General features: G+C 40.5%; 1 long non-coding RNA gene across 7 annotated transcripts in view; it reads right to left on the reverse strand.

Moving 5' to 3' along the window:
• The window catches only part of LOC112586460, a 303,931-nt gene that overhangs the window by 146,633 nt on the left and 135,632 nt on the right, over nucleotides 1-21,666 (reverse strand). For 5 of the 7 annotated variants that reach the window (XR_006552688.2, XR_006552686.2, XR_006552684.2 and 2 more), the window contains one exon: nucleotides 3,601-3,683. This is a non-coding gene — a long non-coding RNA (uncharacterized LOC112586460). Of the gene's footprint in view, nucleotides 1-132; nucleotides 229-2,242; nucleotides 2,496-3,600; nucleotides 3,684-21,666 lie in introns of all 7 variants that reach the window. The other 2 variants (XR_006552689.2, XR_006552690.2) reach the window with 1 other exon arrangement.

Below are 21,666 nucleotides of genomic sequence, written 5' to 3' on the forward strand. Positions count from 1 at the left end.
CAGGCAGAAAAAAAGTTTACAGTGAGAAGTATATCACAAGTTTTAACATCCACTCTCCAGTTCGAGTCCCTAGGTGTTAAGTCAGAGCTACTCATATATATGTTGCCTTGAGTATATATTATTTATCCACACCTCCTTAGAGAAGAGCCATAAAATATATGAGATCAAAGAACTGGATAATTTCTTAGAAATCACCTATTCTAGTCTCTGCAGAAGCTAGAGAGATACCTAAAAAAAAAAAAAAACATGTGAGCACAGAAAACTGGGTATTTACATATTTGCAAATCAATCACTGTAAATTTAAGGATACAGTTAAGACCAATAGAATTAACAGTCAAATGCCAAGCAGTAATTTTAAGTACTTCACATGTATTAACTCATTTACTCCTTAAAATAATCCTAAGAGGTAGGCTCCAAAGTTATCTCATTTGAAAGATGAACAAACTGTGGTTTAGAGAGAGAAAATTTAAAAATCTGTGCTATGCCCTCACCATCAATTAATACTGTGGTGCAGCCCTAAAGTTTAAGTCTGAGCTCCTGACATGCAGGGAAAAGCAGGGTAGCTAAAGAAAAAGTGATCGATTCAGCATTTTCATCATCCAGCAAATGAAACAGGCCAACCTCTTCAAAAGAAAAGTCTCCTGAGAACAAAATTCAGAAAGAGTAAACGATGCATGGTCCTACATAAGAAATAATGGGCTGTAAACAATATCACAGTTTTTCTTATAAGTGTTTCTTATACAAATGTTCAATCAAACCTCAAGACAGAGCTGATCTGCAACCCAGTGATATATTTCCTCTCACTGGGGTGAGGGGTCCTTCTGCTTCTGATATGAATGTTTCCTGTCTTAAGTTCACTTAGTTTAACTTAAAAAGAAAGCTAATAGAGACAAGCAAAACAAGCAAGTGACACAACGTTTCTTGTGCTGTTCCCTGTTCAGCTGATAAAACAAGAATAAACCCTGAAATGAAACAATCTCTTAAGGTAACAACACACTAACTAAAAAAAAATTTTTCCTTGGATTGGGTCCAGCCACATCTGTGGCAACAGCCCTCTTCCTCTCTACCCTATAATGTCTCAGCACTCAGAGTACTCCCACTTTGCTGTGTGTTGCTGTCTACACTACCTGGGGTCCCCAACACTAATGAAAAGTCAGCCTTCAACACCACTTGTATCTTTTTTTCCTGTGACAATGGAAAATTTTCTCCCATCAAAGCTCAATTCCCCCAAATATGTATTCTGAATTCCTTCCTTTTCCATCTCTCAGAAATGTGTTTCATCCACCAGCCTACTTCTATTATGACCCCCTCCAGAGGACCAGTCCCTAAAACACAAAACATCACTTTAAAGTCTTCTCCTCACCCCCGTCTTCTTCCAGGCATCCCTCTAAGTCTCACTTCCCAACCTACCCAAGGGTCTCAGAGAGGGACCCACACATGATTTCTTTGCTTTCTTTCTTCTTATCTGATATTTAACTTGAAAATAAATGACTCTTACTAAAATCGCCAGATGTGGCTCTTTGTCCTGGAGAGTTCCAAACAACTCTTCTGTTCTGATATAAGCATGCTCCTCCTCCCATCAAAAAGCAGAGCTTGGTACCCCTTGAGTCTGATATAGGTTTGTAACTGCTTTGATCAATATAATACAGAGGAAGGGATGCCTGTTAAGTTGACCTGGTAGCTGCTGCTTCTATTTTCTTCTCTTGGAGCACTGTATCCCAGAAACTAGCCATGTGCAGAGAAAATAATCCCAAGCCACATGGAGGGGCCAACTCTCGGTGCTCCCCTCCCTCAAGGGCCTACACACCATCTGTTCACTCTTCTGAAGGGCTCACCTTTTTCCTGACTCCACTCTTGACTCACTTCACTCATCCTTCACATCTGAAACTAAAAATTATTTCCTCAAAGATGTCTTCATTTGAAAAATACCAACTCAAAACAGATATCAAGATTGTAATTTGTCATCAAACATTGTGTTTCCAATTCATAGTGCTTATCACAATGTCTAATTGCTATCTTATTCTAGAATTCTTTTTAACGTCTGTCTCCCCCAATAAGCATGTAATCCTCAAATTTGTATTGTTCACCATCATGGTAGGCAGCTTCTAACATGAACTCCAATGATCACTGACCCCTGACAGTCACACTAGAATTGTGTAATTCCATCTCCTTAAGTGTGGGCTGGGCCTAGTGACTCATGTCTAATCAATAAATACGGCAAGAGTGATGAAAGATCACTTACCTAATTAGGTTGTAAAAAGCTATGAACTGCAGCTTGCTTGCTGATTCTAATCTCTTGACTTCTCATGTTGCATGCTTTGACAAACCAAGTTGCCATGTTGGAAAGACCCAAATGGCAGAGAACTGAGGGCAATCACTGGCCAACAGCTATGGAGGAACTAAATCCTGCCAACAAATACACATACGAGCTTGGAAGCAGGTTTTCCCAGAGCTGAGCCTTGCAGTGACAACCCAGGGGACACCCTGATTTCAGCCTGAAAAGTAGAAGACTCATCTTAAACCAAGCTCAGATTCCTGATCCACAAAAATTATGAGATAATAAATGTGTTGTTTTAAGCCCCTAAACTGTAGGGTAATTTAGTATGCAACAACTTAACAGATGTGTCTCCTACCACTGAGACAATATTCTAAGCACTTCATAGGTATTCATTCATTTAATAGCTGCAACAACCTTAGGAGGTTAAGTACTAAAGTTTCTTTGATTTTACATATGAGGAAACTGAGGCAGAAAGGTTAGGTAACTGCCAAAGTTTAATCAACCAGTAAGGATCGGAGTTAGTGCTTGGTTTAGATACTTTAAGTATTTATTAAATTAATGAATACATAAAAGAAAATCTTTTACTCTGCAAACTAAAAAAATTAAAATTGGGGGGCTACTCAAACATTTGCAGCATTTTAACAAACCATGAAATCAATCAATGCATATGTAATTGACTCTTACTGTGTACTAGTACCTTTAGCTTCTATGGTTGACATAAAATATATGTTCCCTTCATCCAACTTACACTACAGATATTATAGTACTTTATACTATTTACAGATTAGTTCAGGAAATCATGTATAAGAGTCTGGTCATTGGCCATGATTTCATGACATGAGCTTTATGGCTAAGGTATATGATTCTGACCATTTTATTGACCCACGTTACCAGTTTCCACTGTAAGCAAGCCATTTTTCCACCCTAAGTAGCTAATGGGCATTTTATAGAATTCTGTTGATTACCCTTATACACTGTGCTGTTTGATGCCAACTCCTTCCTTTTCCACACCTGCAAGCAGGTTGTGGTTTATGTCAGATGATTTCCTTGCTGGGAGTTAGGTGTGGCTTCCAAATGAAACAGTTCCAGAATAAGGCTTGACTCCAAAGACTGAGACTTGCCACACATCTTTCCCTTATCCCTTATTGGGAGCAAAAATGAACTCCCCAAAGTGAATGTTTTAAAAGTTTGATTTGAATAAAAGAAAACAGGTGAGACTGAATTCTTCAACATGAATCCGATTTTACCTCCTGAGGTTTTCCACTGTTTGGACAGTAATGGAATAACAAATCTGCTGATATGTGTCTCAAAGGAATGTTTACCTGACTGTGAGTCACGATGCCCACCACTTCAAGGGTGTTTTGGGAGCTGGCAGGAAGTCCTGTGTCTTCAGAGGAGGTGAGGTCTATGAAAAATTTGATGTAACATAAACATTAGATTTCTAAACTATTTAAAAGGTCACCCCACCCTACATTAGAGGTCAAATCTAATTCTGAGAGATTTCACATGGATTTCTAGAATATTCTTTGGATTTCAGCACTTTTACTGTTCAGTTCATTTCTGAAGTGTGCAGGAAAGGCAGCATAGTTATCAAAAGAGCACTTGCCTTGGAGTTCGTCTGCATGACTTTCCTTCAAGTCAGTTCACTGGGCTTTATTCTAAAGTGGGAATAAGCTTATACCTATCTTTCTTCCAGGGTTAGCCTCCTTTCCACAGCTTGGTGGAATTCCCAGGAGTCAAGGAACCACAGTTGACCCTTGAACAATAAAGAGGTCTTAGGGGTGCTGACCCTCTGCAGCCAGAGTATACATCCAAGTATAACTTACAGTTGGCCTCCTACATCCATAGTTCTACATCTTTGGATTTAACCAACCAGGATCACATAGGACTATAGTATTCACTATTGACAAAAAAATATCAACATATGCATGGATCCTTGCAATTGAAACCCATGTTTTTCAAGGGTCAAGTGTGGCTCATTCTAGGTGGGCAAACCCCTTTCTGGGGCAAGATCACTCTCATAGACATCAGTACCATCCTCCCCATATTCACTTCAACCTGCTCAGACATTTTTCACTATCCACATCTCCCCTCATATTTACATCCTGGCAATTTCAAACCTTCAGGAAAACAAAAAGCAACTTCTCTGTTCCAAAAGTCAGAGGACCACTGCCCCAGTAAGAAAGCATTTAGGGAAGAAACAGCAATCTCTCAGGCATCAGCCCCACCCCTCACCTCCCACATCATTCCTGAGAGAACAGGTTTATTTTTACTTACAGTGAGGATGGTTTAAACTAAGAAAAGGGCCCTCCGATAGTTAATATTTATTAGACACTTGTTTAATCTTGACAATAAGCCAAGAAGTAATCTCATTAGCTAAGTAGGAGTTCTCAGACCCAGAGAAATGAAGTATTTTTCCTAAGGTCACATGGTTTGTAATAAGAGAGTTAAGATTTGGGCCAGGCATTTCCTAGAAGAGAGTCTCAGCCACATCTAATTCTAACTCAAGGATATATCCTCCGATTCTTCAGTCTGCTAGTCCAGACCAGAGCTGACCTGTTAAAGTATAAATCAGGTCATTGCTTTCCTTTTTAGCATATTTTTTCATCTCAGACATTCTATTCATTTTCCACCCTCCACTAATTTTTTCTAGAAAAGAACCAGTCAGGAATTGTGAGTGTAAGCCATTATCTTGCCCCTGCTGATAGATATCTGCATTTTAAATACCTTGTTCCTAACAGTGACTTTGGTTTCCTAAGGTGCATACTTATCTCCAAACGTAACAAGCTGCATACCTTACATATCTATAGCCTTTTGTATGTCAATCATACCTCAATAAAGAAGTTTAAAAGAAAAACACCTCACTCTATTTTCAGCCTAACAGTTTCTCAGAAAGTTGCTATTAGGCATCTCTGTGCAAATGTGGAGGGGAAGATAGGGGCAGAAATCTGTAGGCAGGGCGGGGGAATTTTCTTACTGTCCCAGAAAGCACACCACACGCACCTGACAGCTCCACTCAGGGTTCCTTGCCTCGAGGTGTCTCTTTTGCTACTCAGTGAGGAAAGGAAATGACATCCGAGCCTGTTTAATTCAGCTTCATTACTAACTTTGGACTCTATAGGATACATGGCACAGTGTTAAAGAATCCACCTGCCAATGCAGGAGACGCAAGAGACGCAATCCCTGGGTTGGGAAGATCTGCTGGAGGAGGAAATAGCAACCCACTCCAGTATTCTTGCCTGGAGAATTCCATGGACAGAGGAGCCTGGTGGTCTGCAGTCCATGGGGTCACGAAGAGTCAGACACGACTGAACACTCACGCACACACGCACTATAGGCTACCCAGACACAAGATAAATAAATGATGACTGACACCCCTGGGCACATCACTACCACACTGGAGAGACAGATCACACACGTAGAGCCAGGAAACAAGACAACCAAAGGTGAGTCAGTGACGGGATGTGCCAACATAATTAACTGAGAAATAACCGCTGTAGAAGACGCAGAGGCTAGAAAAATCAGTCTATGCTATGGAATTTGGAAAGGTTTCCAGAAAGTCTAGTAAAGGGAAATTAGTGAAATGTGATTTTCGTATTCTAGGGACTTTTATTATAAACATGATGAACAATGATGAATTTTCCAGAAAGTTTCACATTCAACTATTCTTCCATGGTCCTGGATTAGACCCCAGACTTGGAAAAACACATGTCTTCATTGTTGTTTCAGAAAAAAAAAATATTATTACCATAATAACGAGGCCAAACACATTGACATTAAGAGAACAAAGACAGAATGAAGATTAAAACCTTATGCAAAAGAGATCCCAGAATATGGACGTGGGCAGTTTACTTCTTAAAAATTCCACCATTTAAGAATCCAGAGGTCCCTCATGAAAAGGACAACTGACTTGATATGTTAGGAAGAACAAGCAGCCCAACAATGATTTTGCCTAAAAAATTAAGAAAAAAGTCATTGGTCAACTATCCAGGCTCTTCCTGAGAAAGAGTCCAGATATACAAGCTCAATCTGGGGACATTGATGAAAGCTTAAAGGGAAATAATGATTCTAATTGTGTACATTAGATCAATTTCTAGACTAATATTAATATATTATTTCAAATATGGGTGAAGATGCTATAGCAAAGTGGCCCCAATACACAAGCAGCTCAAACAAAATAAAGGTATCTTATTTTCTCATAGACCATATCTGGAAGGAGATTGCTGTGTTCTAAGAGCTCACTCAATGGTCCCAGTTGGGTCTAACATGTAGCTCTGCCATAATTGAAGGCAAGGGTTCTCAAATGCTTTGGTCTCAGGATACCTGTACACTCAAAAATTATTGAGGACCCCAGAAAAATCTGTTTATGTGGAAAGTATCTATTGACACTGATTGTATTCAAAGATAGAAAAACTACTTATTAACACTTGTTCATTAATTTCTTTTTTAAAGTGATGATAAACCTATTGTATGCTAACACAATTTATTTTTTTTAATGTCTTTAAAAAGTGTAAAGACTGGCATTATTTAATTTTTTTTTAAATCTCTTTTGTGTCTGGCTTAATAATAGATGACATGATGACGGTGGTGGTGGTGATGACTGAATGTTCAATCTAGTGCAGCAGTTTGTTTTATTTATTTATTTTTATTTTATTTTATTTTATTTTTAAACTTTGCATAATTGTATTAGTTTTGCCAAATATCAAAATGAATCCGCCACAGGTATACATGTGTTCCCCATCCTGAACCCTCCTCCCTCCTCCCTCCCCATTCCATCCCTCTGGGTTGTCCCAGTGTACCAGCCCCAAGCATCCAGTATCGTGCATCGAACCTGGACTGGCAGTTTGTTTTAGTTAAAGTGTGTGAAGAGAATCTAGCCTCACACAACTATATAGCTGAGAAAAGGGACAGCAGTATAATAGCCTTTTCAGATGGTTGCAAATGTTGTTCTTTAATACTATACCAAAACTCAAGTGGTATTTTCTAAAAAGGTTGTTGCAATATGAAATCTGAAACCTTATCAATGAACTTTTTATACTCTGTCACATTAAAATCCATATAATGGTGATTGCACACTGATTACTTATGTCAAATATTATCAAACAGAGAAGCAAAGTTTCTTATTTTATACTACATGTTTTCCACACATGGGCTCTTTTACCCCTGTGTGATTTCATAACCTCATGCATCTATCCCTTTGGAAATTACTGGTTCACTGAGTTATGCCAAACTGCCAAATGTTGATACATTTTCTTGTACTACAGCAGAAAATCACGTTCATTCATATCACTGCCGACCTCAGAATAAAAGTTTTTTAAGTTTTTAAGCAGTGAGATGTTGTCAGGTTCATAGTGGCAGATACATATTTTCCAAAATTCAAATTTCTGTCCTCATCAGTTTGACTGATGTCCCCAGGAGAAAGGGGGAACAATGATGCATGAATATAAGGCCAATACTTTCTCTTCAAGTAAGTGACCAAAAATGTCAACCCGAATATCCCATTAGTGATCTCTCAGCTCCATGGCCTTAACCTAGCTGCAGGTGAGAGGGAAAAGATAGGCTCTAGCTAAGCAGCCCAATTACACAGAAGAGGGACGACAAATCTGGGCATATGATAATCTCTACACTAGTCCAGTGAATTAATGAGCAGGTCAAGTGTAAGGACAGTCATGCCCGAGGGCCTGTGGACAGTTGAGGACACAGGTACTCGGGCTTTGTACCTGGTAACAGGGTACAGCCCTGATCAGAGGGAGCCTGGAGACGGTGGGATAGGAGCAGAGGAATTGCTCCAACCACAGCCCCCAGCCTGTGGCTAGGAGGATGGAGCATCGGGAAGAGGGTCCTCAAAAGGAGTCCTCAGAGTTACAGGCAGGAGAGGATCCCTGGAGAAACACAGAACAGTGGGACCCCTGAGGCCAAAAGAGAACAGATCATTCATGACCTTTGGTGAGTGTATGGTAGGGCACCCAGTGACCCCTTCCACCAGCGAGAGCCTTGGATTGCAGGCATATCGCCAACTGAGCTGGGCCAGAAACGGGCTGCTCTGTGACTCTTATCGTGGCCTCACTCTGTCCCCGGGCTGGAGAGCTGGGGCAAATCTGGGGAGTTTTATGATGTTTTTACAGCTCTACTTGCTGAAAACATATTCCTGCTTAAGAGTTGGATCCAAATATTTTATTTGTGTTTCCCTTCTCGATAGCAACAAGCAGAGAAGGGAAAAGCAGTGAACAGAAAACATGCTCTTCTGCAGAAACCTGAAGAGAACTTGGTGCACAAAGGGAAAGAAAATAGGGGGAAAGGTAGCTCTGGTCCTGAAGAATAAAATCCTAATAATCACAGCAAATGTGCTGGAAGCTGAGACAAAACTGTGCTTGTAAATCTAGACAAATGGGAAATATGGGACCAGAAAGTTTCTAACTTCTGTGCCTTATCCAACATGCCTGCAAATATACACAGCAACCAAAGGAAAGGGCTGTTTTGAGACTGGATCCAGGTCAACCAAGAGGTCACAGGTCCTTGGGCTACATTCATTAGCAGCAGACAGAAAGTGTAAAGGGGTTTGTTGTTCAGTCGCTCAGTTGTGTCCAACTCTTTGCAACCCCATGGACTGTGGCCTGCCAGGTTCCTCTCTCCATGGGATTCTTCAGATAAGAGTACTGGAGAGGGTTTCCATTCCCTCCTCCAGGGGATCTTCCCAACCCAGGGATCAAACCCCCGTCTCTTGGCATCTCCTGCACTGGCAGGTGAGTCCTTTACCACTGAGCCACCAGGAAAACCTTAAAGGGGCTGACAGCAAAATAACTTCCCAGGGATCATCCTCATTCATGTTTTCCCAACTGACCCCCTCACTGCTTCTATTTTTCCTGTACTGGCACTCTCTGCCCTACAAAGGAAAGCACTTTTTGTTGCTGTTGTTGTTTTAAACATATTCTTCTCATAATTAACTCAGATTAAAGGACATACATCTCTAGCCTATCCCTGGAGAAGGGAAAGGCTACCCACTCCAGTATTCTGGCCTGGAGAATTCCATGGACTGTATAGTCCATGGGGTCGCAAAGAGTTGGACACGACTGAGTGACTTTCACTTCACATCAAAGGACATACAGACAATAAAACCATACACATGAAACACATTGGAACCCAAGAAGCGAAAGAAAACATATACCCTAACCTCAAGGATATACACACTCCTTGTAACTGGACCTGAATTTTGAATCCAAAGTTTTGTACAGATTTGGCAAAAGGGGCAAACCATTATTTTCATGGTTCTCAGTTATTAGAAAGGAGAAAGTAAAATTTTTGTGGGCTCTAAAGCATCACATTTTTCATATGAGTCTTCTAATGGGAGTCATTGTGTTCCATTATGGACATCATTCTCATTACCACTTCTGTGGTCCAGGCAAATCAAAGCTCATTTAACCCTAAGCCTATGATTTATAGTACTGGCTTTTTTGTGCAGATTTTCTAAGAACCTACAAGAGGATAACAAATTTCACATAAAATGAACTAATAATTTTTTAAATTATTCTAATTGAAGTAAGGGGTTTCCCTGATAGCTCACTTAGTAAAGAATCCACCTGCAATGCAGGAGACGCTGGTTTGATTGCTGGGTCAGGAATATCCACTAAAGAAGGGATAGGCTACCCACTCCAGTATTGTTGGGCTTCCCTTGTGGCTCAGTTGGTAAAGCATCTGCCTGCAAGGCAGGTGAGACCTTGGTTCATTCCCTGGGTTGCGAAGATTCCCCTGAAGAAGGGAAAGGCTACCCACTCCAGTATTTTGGCCTGGAGAATTCCATGGGAAGTAAGTCTGACCTGGTAATACCTGGCCATGTTGGGGGCACCCATGCTAGCCAGAGGTGTGGTTAGGAAATATTGCCTCCAAATGAATCAAAATGTCCATCTCATCACAAAGGCTCTGGACACCATGACTGGCCTCTCTGAAAAGTATTTGATTTTAGATTATAGGCCAAAATATCAAGTCTTGCCTATATCAGGAGAAACTGAAATTTGGAGCAGGTCACTTAACCTCTTAGCTTCAACACCCTCATTTTTAAATGAATAATAAGATAGCTACCATTTTCTGAGACCCTACTGTGTGCCAGTTGCCCTTTAATATGGATTATAAGTTCCAGGAGAGCAGGCTCAGTATTTCTTTTGCTCACTTTTGTATTCCCATCATCTAACACAGGTCTTTAGATTGCACTGTGCTGAAGGAGACTCTTGAGAGTCCCTTGGACAGCAAGATCAACCACTAAACCCTAAAGGAAATCAACCCTGAATATTCATTGGAAGGACTGATGCTGAAACTGAAGCTACAATATTTTGGCCATCTGATATGGTGAAGAGCCGACTTATTAGAGAAGACCCTGATGCTGGGATAAGATTGAAGACAAAAGAAGAGGGCAGCAGAGGATGAGATGGTTGGATGGCCTCACTGACTCGATGGACATGAGTTTGAGCAAACTCCAGGAGATAGTGAAGGACAGGGAAGCCTGGTGTGCTGCAGTCCATGGGGTCACGAAGAGTTGGACACGACTGAGCAACTGAACAACCACAACACAGATATGGCACACAGTAGATGCTTAATAAAAAAAAAAATTTAACTAATTAAATGTCCTCTATGAGGAAAACACTGCAAGCAAGCATTGTTCCTATCTTATCGCTGAAGAAACTGAGGCTCAGAATGTTTGAGGCAACTTTTAGAGAGTCACACGGCTGGTTACATAGAGTGGCCTGACTAGCCTCAGAGGCTGTAGCAATGGAAACAGAGCTGAGCATGTTTCAAGGCTCCTCCCAGCACCAATAGGCAATGGTTCCCCACCACTGACGGGCAGCCAACACCCCTAAGCATGGGGCTACCTGTTGTGGAAAGAGTTCCTGCCTCATGCAATTTCTCAACAATCTTCACCACTACCTCAAGCACCCAGAGCTGTGGCTCCAGCAGCTTTGGGCATCAGCCAGGGTGGGGAGTTCTCATGAGGCAGAGTAATCATCAGAGAAAGTTACCCTGGAGAGCTCTTCGCATGTCTAAGAGACCTCTGGTCAACATCTGCTTTCTGCTGCTACCTGAGGATCTCAGTACTTCATCTTCTCTGCTGAGATTTAGCAAAAATGAATGTCACCTTGAAACAAATCAGTATAGTAAACATACACTGATAAGGCAGTAGGTGTGTGGAGGATGACCATTTGACCTAGTTTATGGTCATTTTGTTTCATTAAAGTTCAAAACAGAAAGACATGTTCAACTCAGCTTGAACACTATGCTTTCTTGGTGCTCTTAACTTTCTCATTCTTTCAACCTACTATCCTACTATTTATGAGGGATAAAATCCCTCAGTCACTTCTTAAAAATATGTTTTCTATTTGCTGAGGACTATTATGAAGGACACAATAAATTTCACAAAGTGCTAATAGGGACAAGCCACATGTTTCACTTTTTTCTCACCAAGCAAAATTGACAGCTTCCCTCTCATCAAATGCAGGGGTTTCACCATTTTATCCTTCCATCAACACAGTTTATACCCTGCCTGTGACTGGGATCTAAGAAGGGAGGGCCTCAGACAGTAAACCCAATATCACAATTCCTTATTTCTTTGGGGAGGAGAAGCTGTGTTTATTGTCTTATGCAGGGAAAATACATTGCTTCAAACGAAGCAACTGACCAAGAATTAATCTCAAAAATATACAAGCAGCTTATGCAGCTCAATACCAGAAAAATAAATGACCCAATCAAAACATGGGCCAAAGAACTAAATAGACATTTCTCCAAAGAAGACATACAGATGGCTAACAAACACATGAAAAGATGCTCAACATCACTCATTATCAGAGAAATGCAAATCAAAACCACAATGAGGTACCATCTCACGCTGGTCAGAATGGCTGCTATCAAAAAGTCTACAAACAATAAATGCTGGAGAGGGCGTGGAGAAAAGGGAACCCTCTTATACTGCTGGTGGGAATGCAAACTAGTACAGCCACTATGGAGAACAGTGTGGAGATTCCTTAAAAAACTGGAAATAGAACTGCCATACGACCCAGAAATCCCACTGCTGGGCATACACACCAAGGAAACCAGAATTGAAAGAGACACATGTACCCCAATGTTCATCACAGCACCATTTACAATAGCTAGGACATGGAAGCAACCTAGATGTCCATTGGCAGACGAATGGATAAGAAAGTTGTGGTACATATACACAATGGAATATTACTCAGCTATTAAAAAGAATGCATTTGAATCAGTTCTAATCAGTTCTGACTGAGTTCTAATCAGTTCATCTAATGATGAAACTGCAGCCTATTATACAGAGCAAAGTAAGTCAGAAAGAAAAACACCAGTACAGTATATTAATGCATGCTGCTGCTGCTGCTAAGTTGCTTCAGTCATGTCTGACTGTGAGTGACCCCATAGACGGCAGCCCACCAGACTCCTCCATCCCTGGGATTCTCCAGGCAAGAACACTGGAGTGGGTTGCCATTTCCTTCTCCAATGCATGAAAGTGGAAAGTGAAGTTGCTTAGTTGTGTCCGACACTTAGCAACCCCATGGACTGCAGCCCACCAGGCTCCTCTGCTCATGGGATTTTCCAGGCAAGAGTACTGGAGTGGGGTGCCATTGCCTTCTCCATATTAATGCATATATATATGGAATTTAGAAAGATGGTAACAATGACCAATGTGAGACAGAAAAAAAAAAAAGACACAGATATAAAGAACAGACTTTTGGACTCTGTGGGAGAAGGCAAGGGTGGGATGATTTGAGAGAATAGCATTGAAACATGTATAAAAGAATACATGAAATAGATCATCAGTCCAAGTTCGGTGCATGAAACAGCATACTCAAAGCCGGTGCACTGGGACAACTCTGAGGGAAGGGATGAGGAGGGAGGTGGGAGGGGGGCTCAGGATGGGGAACACATGTACACACATGGCTAATTCATGTCAATATATGGCAAAACCACTACAATATTGTAAAGTAATTAGCCTCCAATTTAAATAAATTAATTAAAATAAATTAATTAATTTTTAAAAATACATTGCTTCAGTACTAAAATCAAGTTGTTGATGCCATGTACCCCTCCTACATCTTGGTTATAGGTTGTATCTTGCTTCTTCCTCCCACAAATTTCTTTTAAAAAGTCTACAAATAACAAACGCTGGAGAGGGTGTGGAAAAAATGGAGTGCTCCTACATTGTTGGTGGAAATATAAGTTGGTACAGCCACTATGGAAAATAGCCTGGAAGTTCCTCAGAAATCTAAAAATGGAGCCACCATATGATCTAGCAATCCCACTCCTAGGCATATATCCAGACAAGACTGTAATAAAAAAAATATATGCAGCCCTATGTTCATAGAGTACTATTCACAATAGCCAAGATATGGAAACAACCTAAATGCCCATCTACAGATGAATGGATAAAGAAGATGTGGTGCCTATATACAACGGAATACGATGCTATGCTAAGCTAAGTCACTTCAGTCGTGTCTGACTCTCTGTGACCCCAGAGATGGCAGCCCACCAGGCTCCCCCGTCCCTGGGATTCTCCAGGCAAGAACACTGGAGTGGGTTGCCATTTCCTTCTCCAATGCATGAAAGTGAAAAGAGAAAGTGAAGTCGCTCAGTTGTGTCCGACTCCTAGTGACCCCATGGACTGCAGCCCACCAGGCTCCTCCATCCATGGGATTTTCCAGGCAAGTGTACTGGAGTGGGGTGCCATTGCCTTCTCTGTATGGAATACTATTCAGCCATAAAAAAGAGTGAATAAATGCCATGTGCAGCAACACAGATACAACTAGAGATGTATCTGTCAGTCAGAACGAGAAAGACATCTGATATAAATCATAAAATATGGAATCTAAAATATGGCACAAAAGAACCTATATCTACAAAACAGAAATAGACTCTCAGACATAGAGAACTGACTTGCGGTTGCCAAGAGGGTGGGGCGGGAAGGCCTGGGAGTTTGGATCAGCATATGCAAGCTACTATACATAGGATGGATAAACACTAAGGTCCCACTGTGCATAGCACAAGGAACTATATTCAATATCCTTTGACAAGCCATAATGGAAAAAAAGATTATTAAATTTAAAAAAAGAATGTCTACATGTGTAGACATACAGAGTCACTCATACATACAGAGTCACTCTGCTACACAGCAGAGACTGGCACATTATAAATTAACTATATTTTTCAATCAGAAAAATAAAAATTTTAAAAAGCTCAGGTTTTATTATACAGAAGTAATGTGTCCCCAAATCACCAATCCACTGTGATTGTATTTTATCTGTGTAGTTTGATATGAATCAGCAAGAACTTTAGGCTCTGATCTCACGAAAGCTAAATAACCCTGTGGACACAGCAGTGAAGTTGAGATAGAGGAGGGATGAGGAGGGGTCTTCCTGCCCTACCAATGCCAGGAGCTCCCTTATTCTCCCACTGCCCTCTCCTATTGGCCACCAGATGCGTACAAACAGCCTGAACTCAGAAACTGAGGGCCTGCAGTGGCCTGTGCTATTCTCCACACACACAGGGCACTGGCTTCAATACTGGACAAGGAGGAAGAAAGAAAGAATAGCGGAGAAAAATGAGTAGTAAACAGACATAAAGGCAGCTGAGGGATGGAGGAGACAGACAGAAATGAAGTAGAAAACAGGAAACATCAGATTCTGCCAACACTAAGAACTGTATGTTAATAATAAGACTAACAATAATTACATTTATTGGACATTTACCACATGCTACTACTTTGATAAATGCATTACATGTGTTATCATTCAGTTATTCATTCACAAATATTTGAAAGACAAAAGCCCTGTCTTCCTGAACCTGACACCCTAGTCTGACAATAAGATAAATTAATAAGGCACACAGTATGTTAAGGGATAATCACTACTAAGGATAAAAATGAACTTCAAACTGTGGTGCTGGAAAAGACTCTTCAGAGTCCCTTGGACAGCAAAGAGATCAAACCAGGCAATCCGGAAGGAAATCAACCCTGAATATTCATTGGAAGGACTAATGCTGAAGCTGAAGCTCTAATATTTCATTCACCTGATGTGAAGAGCCAACTGACTGGAAAAGACCCTGATCCTAGGAAAGATCGAGCAATGGAGGAGAAGGGGGTGACAGAGAATGAGATGGTTGGATGGCATCACCGACTCAATGGACATGAGTTTGAACAAACTCTGGGAGATTGTGAGGGACAGGGAAGCCTGGCATGCTGCAGTCCATGGGGTCGCAAAGAGACAGACATGACTGAGCCACTGAACAACAACAAAGGATAAAAATGAAGCAGAGAAGGGGGTGAGTGCTTGTCTGGGTGGAGAAAGAGAAGTTGCTTTAGCGTGGTGTTCAGGGAAGCCGAGTTCGGAAGGTGACACAAGAGGAAGACTTCAGAGGCAGCAGCGCCAACACCGCTCACTCTCAGGCATTTCTACAACATTCTGCGCCCCCCAAAATATGTATTTTGTTTTGGGGCCACTTGTCCTTGTTTGTTTGTTTTCTGAGCTTTGATGGTATTTCATCTATCATTTATATATGTGAGAAGCAGAAGGGATTTTCCAAGTTTGACCCTCTGCTCCATTTTGACTACTGCGGTCACTACTTGTACCAACTGTAAAGGGACCAAAACCTTATCCAAGAAGAGCCAACCTATCTAACGTCTGGAAATCTTGTCTTGAGGAGGAAGGACCAGTGGGTGGTATTATTTTTCCATGTTTCATCCTGCTGATGGTATCCAGTGTAACACAGGGAACTTCAGACCACGATAGCCATGAAAAGCCAGAGATGTTTCAAGAGAAATTAACCCCCTTTCATTCTTTCATTAAAAGATCAATGGAATCATCTTACTTGCACTTGAAATCCTGTTCAAAGGTTAGGAAGAGGTTGCATGAAACTGGCTGATGTCACATTTGTGTTGTTGTTTCCCTTCTTGAAAAAAAAAGAAGAAAAGTCTATCCCACCACAGTAAGTTTGCACTAGGGAAATCTGTGAGGGTATACTGGAAGGAAGAGTTGAAAGTGAGGGGCTCATGCCTAAAATAATTTTATTACTGATTGATTACTGATTTTATTACTCAGGAGGCTGAGCAAAACAAGTTAAAGAGACCGGACTCAAGACTCTTGAAAACATTAAGAAAATGTGGTATGACAAAACCCAAAATGAAAACCTGAAACAGAATATCAATTTTAATACATGTAAATAGCATGTGTATGTTTATATATATGTGTGGGCTTCCCAGGTGGCTCAGTGGTAAAGAATCTGCCTGCCAATGCAGGTGATGCAGAATGGATCCCTGGGTTGGGAAGATCCTTTGGAGAAGGAAATGGCAACCCAACTCCAGTATTCCTGCCTGGGACATGCCATGGACAGAGGAGCCTGGCGGGTTACAGTCCATGGGGTCGCAGAGTCAGACACAACTTAGTGATTAAACACCACCACCAATATATGTGTGTATATATATATACACACACACACAAAAAAGCATATACACACTTACACACAGATAAGCTCTAAAATGAAATCTTTCACTTACATGTAAGTAAAAGAGTTGAGAAGAAATAGCTTGAAAACTCAGTAAGGACGCCCTGCCAGAGGAATTTTTTTTTTTTTAACCATGCTACATTTGCAGGATCTTAGTTCCCTGACCAAGGATGGACTGTAAGGCCCCAGCAGTGAAAGCCTAGAGTCTCAACCACTGGACACCCAGGGAATTCCCCCAGAGCAACTTTTCATTGCATTCCCATTAGTCAACATCAGAAGTGAACTCACACAATTGCGCTACTTGATAAGGGACAGATTGCCTGCTCAGATTACCTCATGAGAACTGACTGTTCACATCTCTTCCCAACCCAACCACAGTGGTGCCTCACACAGGCCAGAAAGGAAGATTTTTTTTTTTACCACGTACATCACCAAATGCTATTAATCAGGGCCAAGTCTCTTCCCACTGAGAGCCCGTTATTAGACCTTTAGCAGCACAGCACCAGGGGAAGGAGAGTCTGATCTGGATAAACCACGTGATCTATGTCAATGCTCAAAGTCACAAGAGAAGTGACTTCCTAATGCATGAAAATATGCAAAAAGTGTGAAGAAAACATGCTGATGATAAAGGCACTCTAGGGAGTTGAGTATCAAATTCACTTAAGGCAAAAGCATTCCATTTAGGTACAGGAGATTCCAAAAATCTATTAAACCCAAAATTATCTTGACTTGATTAAACAGAATGCAGAGCAACAGCACCAGCTGATTCACGAAGGATGAGGACTTTTAGACAGTTTTCTTCATCAGCTCTAGAAACCTCCCAAAACAAATGGTTGGCTTACTCCAAGACTTGTCATAAAGTCAAGGTCAATTTTTATATTTTCAACTTATTTTCAGAATATTCTTTCCTAAACATAAGAGATGTGGAAAAATATATATATATATAAATATGAAATCTGGTTGATCCCATAGCTTAGCCATAAACATGTCACTGTCTAAATCACCAATAAAAGCCAGAAACCTTCCCTAATTATCCTAATTATCCTCTCTAATCAAACATCAAAGCTTTCATCAAAACTGAAGGACTTAAACTAACAGAGCAGAGCAACAGTACAAAGAACCACAAGAAAACAAATGTCTGTCATAAAGTCTTTTTGTTCCTAACTTAGGAAAGCCCAAGCTAATAGACCTCATAGAAGTCCTGAGGCTATATTAAATGTGGCATCACTCGCTACTCAGTTGGAAACATTGTAATGAATAACTCAGAGCAGGAGGAGACATTTGGTCTATTTGCCCTCATTTATACAGAACTCCAAAGTCACTGCCTGTATTTTTCCAGGCTCCTTCAACAAAACTTTTCCTGTGAATCCCTGTAACAGGAGGAATAACAAATAGACACCAAGTAGAGAAAATGGTTTCTTTAGTAAAATGGAGTCTTTTTAGTGATAACTGCATCTCTCTGTAATTATAGTATTTTTGAGTTAGTCAAAAAATTACTATGATATAGCCCGATGGTTAAAAATCAGGTCTCTGGAGAGAGCTAGAGGATTTTTTAACTCTGTTACTTTCTAGCATTATGATCTTGGACAAGCTACTTGGCAGAAATAGTTTTCCCTTGCATAAATGGGGGTACTAATGCCTAACTTTCATAGTTACCTTAAAGGTTAGATGAGAAACTATATTAAGTAATTAACACAGGGCTTGGCCCAGAATAAACCTTGCATAAGTGTTATTCACAGTTATTACAGCTCTCTTAGCCAATCTTCTCTTAATCAGGCCACGAGATCACCTAATGCCTGCTGACGTCCATGGGATACTGATCACTTACTGCTGTTGTCCCCTCTGGTATCCTTGCACATGTTCACTCCTAAGTGCTGTGTTGCCACTTGTTCTCAGTTCTCAAAATTGCAAATTCTGATGCCATTATTTTAACCACGGACAAGCAATGACACTTTATGTAAATCCATGAAATGTGAATTGAAAAAACAGTATATACCATTTCTCTGAAAACTAAAATGGTAGCTTTAAAAAGATTCATAAACACAGGCCACTGGAAAAAAAATGCTGGTAATATATGATGCATGGATGTGTTGACTAGGAATACTGAGAAATTTTTTTGACACTTTCAAGATATGTCTAGAAGTTTGCTTGCAAAGTATTAGCAAGTTATCCTACTTAAAAATAATAACTAGCAATGGTAGAGGATGCATCATGTGTGTGTATGAGTGTGTATGTGTGCATGTTGAAGAAATTAATAAAACAGAAGGGGTGTGATCAACGCTTGGGGAGTAGACAGTGATAAGCAAAGGGAAGAGACCTGGTGTGACTCTTCCACATTCTAGTTCGAAGTCTTTAGGTAAGGAATAGAGCCTAAGGTGGGGCTACAGAACCAAATGGAAAGGCATGGATTTGACTGAGAATTTTGCGGGCCATTTCTAACTGAATGGTTCCTGATATCATAAGTTTTCATATAAAGTGATGATACATGCAAAATGATGCATAACTGGTGTCCTAGCGGATCAAACAGTCATCAGGGAATGAATATTCACAAGAGACCCCTTGATTTGTTGATGGGAATATGACAAATAGCCAAAGGATGCTAGCTCCTCCAGCAAGAATGAACAGGACAAAGACAGAGCCTTGACCTAACCATGCTAACAGACCCCAGAGTCAGGCCAGCTTTCTAGTCTTGTTACTTCCATTTCACGATGGTGAATTTAAGCAGTTCATAGAGACTTAGAATTTAAATCTAATTTACTTAAACAGGTGTAGATAGAGCTGGTGTTCAGCAAAGGCATTTATAATCTCAAGTGAGACAAATCTCAGATGCAGTAGCAACACTTGGCAGATTGCTTCTTTGTGTGGTCAATAAACCAAAATGTAAATTTTGTGAAAATCACCCTAGAGAAGGGCCCACCTTGCTCTGTCTTTGCTTCACTATAATCAATAGCAAAGAGAGATGGTTTTCCAGTTAGACGACTGCCATTTGGTAGAGATTCTCACTTGAGCCCATTAACCAGCATCTCAAGGCACTGGGCAACCTTCCAACAAAATGAGACAAGATGCATTAAGATCAATTTGTTAATTTTCAGCGAGGCTTCAAAATGCCCTAGTAAATTACTGAGTCATTTTAAGGATGTGTTGCTGCTTCTTCACTATTCCTCCTTCCCATATATGAAAAAGCTGACTTACTCTTAATCAGTTCCATTCCTCCTTTCATCCTATTGAAGCCTACATAATTCTCTGCCGTTACTATCACTAACCAAAGCAGCCCATAAAATTGAAGATCAAATATAATGAAAGAGCAGTAAACAGTAAGGCAGGATTTTCAAAGCAACCAGATCCTTTAACAAAACTTACCCCCAAAAATGGGTTCACAGTTTTAACACTGGGAATTAACCTATTGTGGGTCTTCTCCTTGGAAGGAACACTTTCAATTATGCAGGCTGTCACACTGCTGCATTTCCAATGAGATAGATATATATACAAAACTGCACCTTAATTGCTCACTTTCTTAATCAACTAAATTTTAGATCAAATCTTAGCAAAATGGAGAAAGGATTTAAAAGCAGACTATATGACACGACTGAGTGACTTCACTTTGACTTTTCACTTTCCTGCATTGGAGAAGGAAATGGCAACCCACTCCAGTGTTCTTGCCCAAAGAATCCCAGGGACGGGGGAGCCTGGTGGGCTGCCGTCCATGGGGTCGCACAGAGTTGGACATGACTGAAGTGACTTAGCAGCAGCAGCATTGGCACCCCTTGGAGACATGACAGGTTTGGTTCCACATCACCACAATAAAGCAAATATCACAATAAACTTAGTTACATGAAGTTATTGTGCTGCTGTTCATGGGATCTCCCAACTGAGTGACTGAACAACTGCATATAAAAGTTATGTTTACACAATATCATAGTCTGTTAGGTGTGCAAAGCATTATGTCTGAAAAAAATGTATAAACCTTAATTTAAAATATTTTATTACTAAAAAATACTAATCATCATCAGAGCTTTCAGTGAGTTGTAATCTTTTTGCTGGTGGAGGGTCTTGCCTTGATGTTGATAGTAACTGACTGATCAGGGTGGTAGTTGCTGAAAGCTGGGGTGGGTGTGGCAATTTCTTAAAACAATGAAATTTGCCACATTGATAGACTCACAGACGATTTTTCTGCAACATGCAATGCAGTATGATAGCATTGTACCCAAAGAACTTCTTTCACAATCGGAGTCAATCTTCTCAAAGTCTGCCACTGCGTCATCAACTAAGTTTATGCAATATTCTAAGTCCTTTGCTGTCATTTCAACACTGTTTATAGCATCTTCACCAGGAGTAGATTTCATCTGAGTAGATTTCATAATATTCTTTGCTCATCCATAAGGAAGCAACTCTTCATTCATGAAAGTTTTACCACGAGACGGCAGCGATTCAGTCACATCTTTAGGCTCCATTTATAATTCTAGTTCTCTTGCTGTTTCTACTACATCTGCAATTACTTCCTCCATTGAAGTCTCAAAACCCTCAAAGTCATCCATGAGGGTTGAAATCAACTTCTTCCAGACTCTTATTGTTGATATTCTGACCCCTTCCCACGAATCATGAATGTTCTTAATGGCATCTAGAATGTAAATCCTTTCCAGGAGGTTCTGAATTTACTTCTCCCAGATCCACCAGAAGAATCACTACCTGAGGCACCTATATTCTTACCAAATCTATTTCTTAAGGACTAAGATTTGAAAATTGAAATCACTCCTTGATCCATGGGTGCTATTTCGTTAGCAGTCACAACATTAACCATCAGAGCTCTTGGGTGACCAGGTGCACTGTTAATGAGAGTAATATTTTCCAAGGAAACTTTTTTTTCTGAGCAGTAGATCTCAAGAGTGGGCTTAAAATAT

Source organism: Bubalus bubalis, chromosome 8 (genome assembly GCF_019923935.1).
Source record: "Bubalus bubalis isolate 160015118507 breed Murrah chromosome 8, NDDB_SH_1, whole genome shotgun sequence".
Classification (NCBI taxonomy): domain Eukaryota; kingdom Metazoa; phylum Chordata; class Mammalia; order Artiodactyla; family Bovidae; genus Bubalus; species Bubalus bubalis.